The sequence below is a fragment of the Artemia sp. Qi Xiang Cuo genome, chromosome 19, assembly GCF_049724085.1.
Source record: "Artemia sp. Qi Xiang Cuo chromosome 19, ASM4972408v1, whole genome shotgun sequence".
NCBI lineage: Eukaryota > Metazoa > Arthropoda > Branchiopoda > Anostraca > Artemiidae > Artemia > Artemia sp. Qi Xiang Cuo.
Genome location: NC_142812.1, coordinates 26081730 through 26089634, shown reverse-complemented (window position 1 = coordinate 26089634; position 7905 = coordinate 26081730). Strand labels below are relative to the sequence as shown.

The window sequence follows — 7905 nt, the reverse complement described above, 5'->3', positions numbered from 1 at the left end:
TCTAGGACCAATGGGTCGATACGATCACCCCTGGAAAAAAAACAAAAAAAACAAACAAATGAACACGCATCCGTGATCTTTCTTCTGGCAAAAAATGGAAAATTCCACATTTTTGTAGATAGGAGCTTGAAAACTCTACAGTAGGGTTCTCTGATACGCGGGATATGATGGTGTGATTTTCATTCAGGTTCTATAGCTTTTAGGGGGTCTTTCCCCCTTTTTTCGAAAATAAGCCAAATTTTTTCAGTCGCGTAACTTTTGATAAGTAAGACTAAACTTGATGAAACTTATATATTTGAAATCGGAATAAAAATCTGATTCTTTTGATGTATCTATAGGTATCAAAATTCCGGTTTTTTTAGATTTTCGGTTACTATTGAGCCGGGTCGCTCCTTACTTACAGTTCGTTACCACGAACTGTTTGAAAGTAAGAATGCTTTAACATTTAAACTATGTTTTCATATTCGATGCAATCAAATTTTTGGACTCGAAAGACTCTCCATAGCCTTTTAGATAAGCATCTATAACTGATTTTCGATTTAAATTTCAAAATTTGCCCGAGACAAATAAGCACCAGGAAAAGAAATTTCTGTTCAATTTACAAGATTGTGATCAGTATCACTCAGAAGATAAAGTAAATTCATAAGGCAATATACTTTAATCTGTAACTAATTGTGTATTCAAAATATACTTTTTATAGTATTTGTATATCAATATATGCATTTGTTTATAAATAGTTTGTCTCTTGAAGGGCCGACTTTAACCACATCCAGATAGCTGATTGTGGTTTCATTTTAGGACACCTTAGTCTTATCAGATGGAGAGTTCAAAGAGATTTTAAGGTAATTATTTTCATCATTTGCCAGGACAATTGTGTAAAAGAATTTGAATTAGTCAATTTTTGCAGGTTGAAGCGTTTTTAATACGGAGTGAATTGAGGAATTATATTGGAGGCTAGATAATACAACCTAAATTGATTACAATTATGTAAGAAAAAGGCTTCTTTTACATTTATTTCTTTGGTATATTTAGCTATTTGTTTTTTTCTTTAGTCTATTATTTAGTTTATTTGCCAGTCTGGCCCATTTTTTGAATATTAAAGCAATTTCCTTCAATTTAATCTCAGACTTTTAGTCAATCCACGTTAAACTTTGACTCAATTTTTCCTAAATATCGTCTTAACAGACTTCATATCATTACAAAAATAATTTTTTGGCTAAGAAATACTGTCTAGTAAAGATTTTGTCCTGTATTAAACAAATAGTAATAATAATAAAACCCTAAAAGGAAGATGTTAATCCCGTAAGTTTTTTGGAATTAGTATTAAAAACGACGTGTCACAAGTAAAAGTTATCCAATATCTAAATTGCTGCTAATAATTGATTTAATCGGCTCAAGACTCTTCCCTCCTCCCTCTGCACATGTCTGCCTGATCTGAAAATTATTTTCACTGTTATACAGGAAACGAAGACGATCAGTAAAAAATCAATGTTGGTTCACAGGAATAAAATCATATGATGACAATTAACATCTGCTATCTCATAAACCTCTGTCTTCGAATTGATACGTGTGGTTGATAGTACTACGGCCATTAGTTCATGTACTGGGACATCAAGTGTTCCTCAAATGGTGGTTAGGAGGACTCCAGGAAAACTTGAAAAGTTGGCGTTAAAATCATGTATTTTGTAGTGTTTCGACCCGTTTCTCCTGGAAAAATAAACTAATCCTCCTACCCCTCTAAGGCAATTTCGCAGCCATGAATACTATTGATGAAAAATTTCCATGATGATAAGCCATCTTATGCCAAAAAAATTGCGAAAACGGCACCTCCAAACCCATTCTGTCAGAAACTGTCAACTCTTGCTACGACCCCTTCCCAAGATCTAAAAAAACAAATAAATTTTTTATAATCATAGGCTCCGCAATAGCGGTGCCTAAGTAAAGAACGATGTTGGCACAATGTATTATTTTTTTTTCTCCATACCCGGGCATTTCGTATCGAAGACGCTGTCGTAGAAACTTCGAAAAGGGCTCATTCGATTGGAAATTGTAGTGGCTAGTGCCTTTTTAATAGTTGAAAGTCATTGGAGGGCAACTAGCCCCCCCCCCCACGCCCATCATTCCCTCAAACACATCCAATCAAAATTTTGAGATAGCCTTTTGGTTCAGCGTAGTTGATTTCCAGATCGAAAATATGTTTCTGAGGAAGACACTTCCCCACAACCCTCGGGGCAAGGGTTTTAAGTTATGCCCTGAGGGCATATAAGAACGATGTTGGCACAATGTATTATTAATTGTTTTTTCCTTTAGAGCAGGACACTTCATATCAAAGAAGTTGTCGTAGAAACTTCGAAAAGGGCTCATTCAATTGGAAATTGGAGTGGTTTGTGCCCTTTTCAATAGTCGAAAGTGATAAAAAGGGGCATATAGGGTTTATATAAAACGCGTTGTCGTAGAAACTTCAAAAAGGCTCATTCGATTGGAAATTGAAATGGCTAGTGCCCTTTTTAATAGTCGAAGTGATTGGAAGGCAACTAACACCCCTTCCACGCCCACCATTTCCCCAAACATATCCAATCAAAATTTTGAGATACCCATTTTGTTCCACGCAGTTTAAAGTTCAGGAAATTATACCTTTGAGCAGAACACTCCCTCCCTCCCCAGTCTTCGAGGCAAGGGTTATAAGTTATGCCCTGGGGGCATATAAGGTTTTTATTGAAATCTTTGTCGTAGAAACTTGAAAAAGGGCTCATTCGATTCAAAATTCAAAGGGCTAGTGCCCTTTTTAATAGAAGAAAATGATTTGAGGGCAATTAACCCCTCTCTCACGCCCACTTTTTACCCAAACACATCCAATCAAAATTTTTAGATAGCCATTTTATTTAACGCAGTTGAAAGTTTGGGTAATTAGGTCTTTAAGGATGACAACCCACCCACCCTCCAACCCTCAGTCAGGGCAAGGGTTGTAAGTTATGCCCTGGGAGCATGTAAGGTTTTTTATAGAAAGCGATGTTGTAAAAACATCAAAAAGGGCTCATTCAATTGAAAATGAAAGGGCTAGTGCCCATTTAATAGTTGAAAGTGATTGAAGGGCAAATAAACTCCCTCTCACGCCCATAATTTCCCCAAAAACATGCAATCAAAATTTTGAGATATCCATTTTGTACAACGTAGTCGAAAGTTCTGAAAATTAGGTCTTATAGGATGATAAACAACTCAGAGCCCTCAGTGCAAGGGCTGTAAGTTATGCCCTGTGGTCATATAAGGTTTATATAGACAGTTGTTGTAAAAATTTCAAAAAGTGCTCATTTGTTTGGAAATTGAAATTGCCTTTTTTAATAGTCGAAAGTGAATGGAGTGTAATTTACCCCCCTCTCACGCCCACCTTTTCCCCAAACACACCCAGTCAAAATTTTGAGATAGTCATTTTGTTCAACGTAGTTGCAAGTCTTGGAAATTAGGTCTTTAAGGATGACAACCACTCCCCCCAGAGCCCTCAGGGCAAGGGTTGTAATTTATGCCCTGGGGGCATCTAAAGTTTTTAATAAAAGCATTGTCGTAGAAACTTCAAAAGGGCTCATTCAATTGGACATTGAAAGGGCTAGTGCCTTTTTTAATAGTTGAAAGTGATTAGAGAGCGACTAACGCCCCTCTCACGCCCACCATTTATCCGAACACATCCAATCAAAATTTTGAGATATCCATTTTGTTAAACGTAGTTGAAAGTTCTGGAAATTATGTATTTAAGGATGAAATTATGTATTTAAGGAAATAACTTACAGGTTGTAAGTTATGTCCTGGGGGCATATAAGATTTTTGTAGATAGAGTAGTCGTAAAATTTCAAAAGGGGCTCATTCAATTGAAAATTGAGAGGGCTAGTGCCCTTTTTAACAGTCGAAAGGGATTGGAGGGTAACTAACCCCCCTCTCACGCCCACCATTCCCCCAAACACATCCAATCAAAATTTTCAGATATCCATTTTGTTCAACTTAGTAGAAATTTTTTGAAATTAGATCTTTGAAAATGACACCCCCCGCAGCCCTCAGGGCAAGGGTTGTAAGTTATGCCCTGGGGGCATATAAGATTTTTATAGAAAGTTTTGTTGTAGAAACTTCAAAAAGGCTCATTTGATTGGAAATTTAAATGGCTAGTGCCATTTTTAATAGTTGAAAGTGATTTGAGAGCAACTACCGCCCCTCTCACACCCACCATTTCCCCAAAGACATCCAATCAAAATTTTGAGATAGCCATTTTGTTTAATGTACGGTAGTTGAAAGTTCTTGACATTTGGTCTTAGAGGATAACAACCACCCTAACAGTCCTTAGGGCAAGGGTTGTAATTTATGCCCTGGGGGCATATAAGGTGTTTATAGAAAGCGTTGTCGTTTCAAAAAGGGCTCATTCGATTGGAAATTGAAAGGCCTAGTGCCCTTTTTAATAGTCGAAAGTGATTGGAAGGCTTGACATGAGTAGAGATGCCTTATTGAGTCGTGTCATGACCACGTGGTCATGTCAGCATTTTTAATGCTGACGGGAGTCCAAAAAAGGGCATAGCCTCCCTAGGGAGAAAGATTGCGTAATGGGGTCAATGACCTCTTTTTCCAAGGTCGATTTATTTGATGTTTCTATGTGTAATAACTCCGGGGCGAAGGTTGCACATGCGCATGGAATTCTAACGGGAACAATGTTATTGATCTAGGACTCGAGGGGGAAGTGAATTTCCGATAACTTGATTGCGTAATCAAAGTGTGTCAAAAACAAAAACATCGACCTTGACATTCGCTGATAGCGTGCACTTACAACACCACCAACATCGACCGTGGAACACCTGTGCTGTCGACCTCAATTCTCCTATCGTGAATCAATAATTCCCCTTAGAAACAACAAATTAATTTCCCCTTTCTTGACAGATCAATCAATCAATGACATCATCTGTCAGACTTTAAAAATTTTCGCCTAGAAACATTTCTCCAGGAATAGATCCAAATCATTAATGTCTTTGCCTCGGGAACAGTTCTACTGGTCGAACTCCAAAGGATATTAATAACCAAAGGCCATGGAAACAATTAGGCAAGAAACATCTTAGCGATGAATTGTTTTAGCGCGCGAAAAGGTTTCTTATTAATTTGAAATGCGTTAGCGCAGAGATGCCAATAACAAAGGAACACGCTGAATTTACGTTTAGGGATTATTTGGGCGAAACCGTTTTAGACAGGTTATGGAACTATTTCGGCGAAACAGATAGAGACATTTTAAAAGAAGATTTTTGAAGAGAATTTAATGGTGAAACTCTGTGGTCGTTATAATACACAAGTTTCATTTGAACAGTGTTGTGAGGTCCTCTAACCCAACCCCAAAGGGTTCCAATCCTCCTACCCCCACCCCGAAGGAAGCCCCCGGTCCGCACAAGGCGCCCCAGCGCCCAAGGGCCCACCCCCGGTCCCCAAATGTCCCCCCGGCCCCCAACTGCCCCCCCGGACACTCAATGGCCCCCCAAGCTCCCAAAGGGCCACCGGCACCCCAAAGGCCCACCCAGACCCCCAAATGCCATCCCCGGGCCCCCCAAAGGCCCATCGAGCTCCCAAAGGACCAACCGGGTCCCAAAGGCCCACCACCCGTCCCCAAATGTCCCCCAGGCCCCCAAAGACCCACCCCCCGCCCCCAAGGCCCCCCCAGACCCCCAAATGCCATCCCCGGACCCCCAAATGTCCCCCAGGCTCCCAACTGTCCCCCCGGTCCCTCAAAGGCCCCCCCCGCGCCCAAAGGGCCACCGGCCCCCCCAAAGGCCCACCCCGACCCCCAAAGGCCATCCCCGGGCCCCCCAAAGGCCCATCGAGCTCCCAAAGGACCAACGGGGTCCCAAAGGCCCTCACCGGTTCCCAAATGTCCCCCAGGCACCCAAAGGCCCTCCCGGCACACCCAAAGGCCCACCCAGACCCCCAAATGCCATCCCCGGACCCCAAAAGCCCATCCCCCAGTCCCCAAAGGTCCCCCGAGCTCCCAAAGGACCACCGACCCTCAAGGGACCCACAGACCCTTAAAGGCTCTCCCCGAGCACCCGTCTTTCGTTGATGTGTGTTGTCTGAAACCTATGATTTGGGATGTGTAGTTTGCTACTTAAGACTTTTCTGAGCTATGGTTTCCTAGTATTTCCTAGGTGAATGTTGTCTGAAACAAATAGTTTGGGATGAGTAGTTTGCTATTTCAGGCTTTTATGAGCTAGGTTTCTTAGCCTTTCGTTGGTGTGTGTTGAGTGAAACTTATGATTTGGGATATGTAGTTTGCTATTTTTGACTTTTCTGAGTTGGATTTCTTAGTCTTTCATAGGTGTGTGGTGTCTGAAACCTATGATTTGGGATGTGTAGTTTGCTATTTTCGACTTTTCTGAGCTGGATTTCTTAGCCTTTCATAGGTATGCGTTGTCAGAAAATTATGATTTGGGATGTATAGTTTGCTATTTCAGGCTTTTCTGAGCTAAGGTTTTCTAGTATTTCGTAGGTGAATGTTGTCTGAAACCAATAGTTTGGGATGAGTAGTTTGCTATTTTTGACTTTTCTGAGCTAGGTTTATTAGTCTTTCGTTGGTGTGTGTTGACTGAAACATATGATTTGGGATATGTATTTTGCTATTTTTGACTTTTATTAGCTGTATTTCTTAGTATTTCATAGGTGTGTGTTGTCTGAAACCTATGATTTGGGTTGGGTGGATTGCTACTTTTGACTTTTCTGAGCTGGATTTCTTAGCCTTTCATAGGTGTTTGTTGTCTGAAACCTATAGTTTGGGATGACTAGTTTGCTATTTTTGACTTTTCTGAGCTAGGTTTCTTAGCCGTTCATAGGTGAGTGTTGTCTGAAACCTATGATTTGGGATATGTAATTTGCTATTTCCGACTTTTCATAACCGGACTTCTTAGTCTTTCGTAGGTGTGAGGTGTCTGAAACCTATGATTTGGGGTGTGTGGGTTGCTATTTTTTTGACTTTTCTGAGCTGGATTTCTTAGCCATTCGTAGGTGTGTGTTGACTGAAACCTATGATTTGGGATGGTTAATTTGCTATTTTTGACTTTTCTGAGCTAGATTTCTTAGCCTATCATATGTGTGTCCTTTCAGAAAATTATGATTTGGGAGGTGTAGTTTGCTTTTTGGACTTTTCAGAGCTAGGATTCTTAGTCACTCATAGGTGTTTGTTGTCTGAAACTTCGAGTTTGGGATGAGTAGTTGGCTATTTCAGACTTTTCTGAGCTAAGGTTTCTTAGTATTTCGTAGGAGAATGCTGTCTGAAACTTATGATTTGGGATATGTAAATTACTATTTCGGGCTTTTCTGAGTTGGATTTCTTAGTCTTTCATAGGTGTGTAGTGTCTGAAACCTATGATTTGGGATGTGTAGTTTGCTATTTTCGACTTTTCTGAGCTAGGTTCTTTAGCCTTTCATAGGTATGTGTTGTCAGAACATTATGATTTGGGATGTGTAGTTTGCTATTTCAGGCTTTTCTGAGCTAAGGTTTTCTAGTATTTCGTAGGTGAATGTTGTCTGAAACCAATAGTTTGGGATGTGTAATTTGCTATTTCCGACTTTTCATAACCGGATTTCTTAGTCTTTCATAGGTGTGTAGTGTCTGAAACCTATGATTTGGGATGTGTAGTTTGCTATTTCAGACTTTTCTGAGTTGGATTTCTTAGTCTTTCATAGGTGTGTAGTGTCTGAAACCTATGATTTGGGGTGGGTGGATTGCTACTTTTGACTTTTCTGAGCTGGATTTCTTAACCTTTCATAGGTGTTTGTTGTCTGAAACATATAGTTTGGGATGACTAGTTTGCTATTTTTGACTTTTCTGAGCTAGGTTTCTTAGCCGTTCATAGGTGAGTGTTGTCTGAAACCTATGATTTGGGATATGTAATTTTC

At 40.1% G+C, this 7905-nt stretch overlaps 1 protein-coding gene across 1 annotated transcript in view; it reads left to right on the top strand.

The window, feature by feature from the left end:
* Nucleotides 1-882: 882 nt before the first annotated feature.
* LOC148940666 (proclotting enzyme-like) overlaps nt 883-7905 on the top strand; it is a 97075-nt gene continuing 90052 nt past the window's right edge. Inside the window, exon 1 of the mRNA XM_089105271.1 lies at nt 883-987. The gene's annotated coding sequence lies outside the window, so the exon portion shown is untranslated. The remainder of the gene's footprint in view (nt 988-7905) is intronic.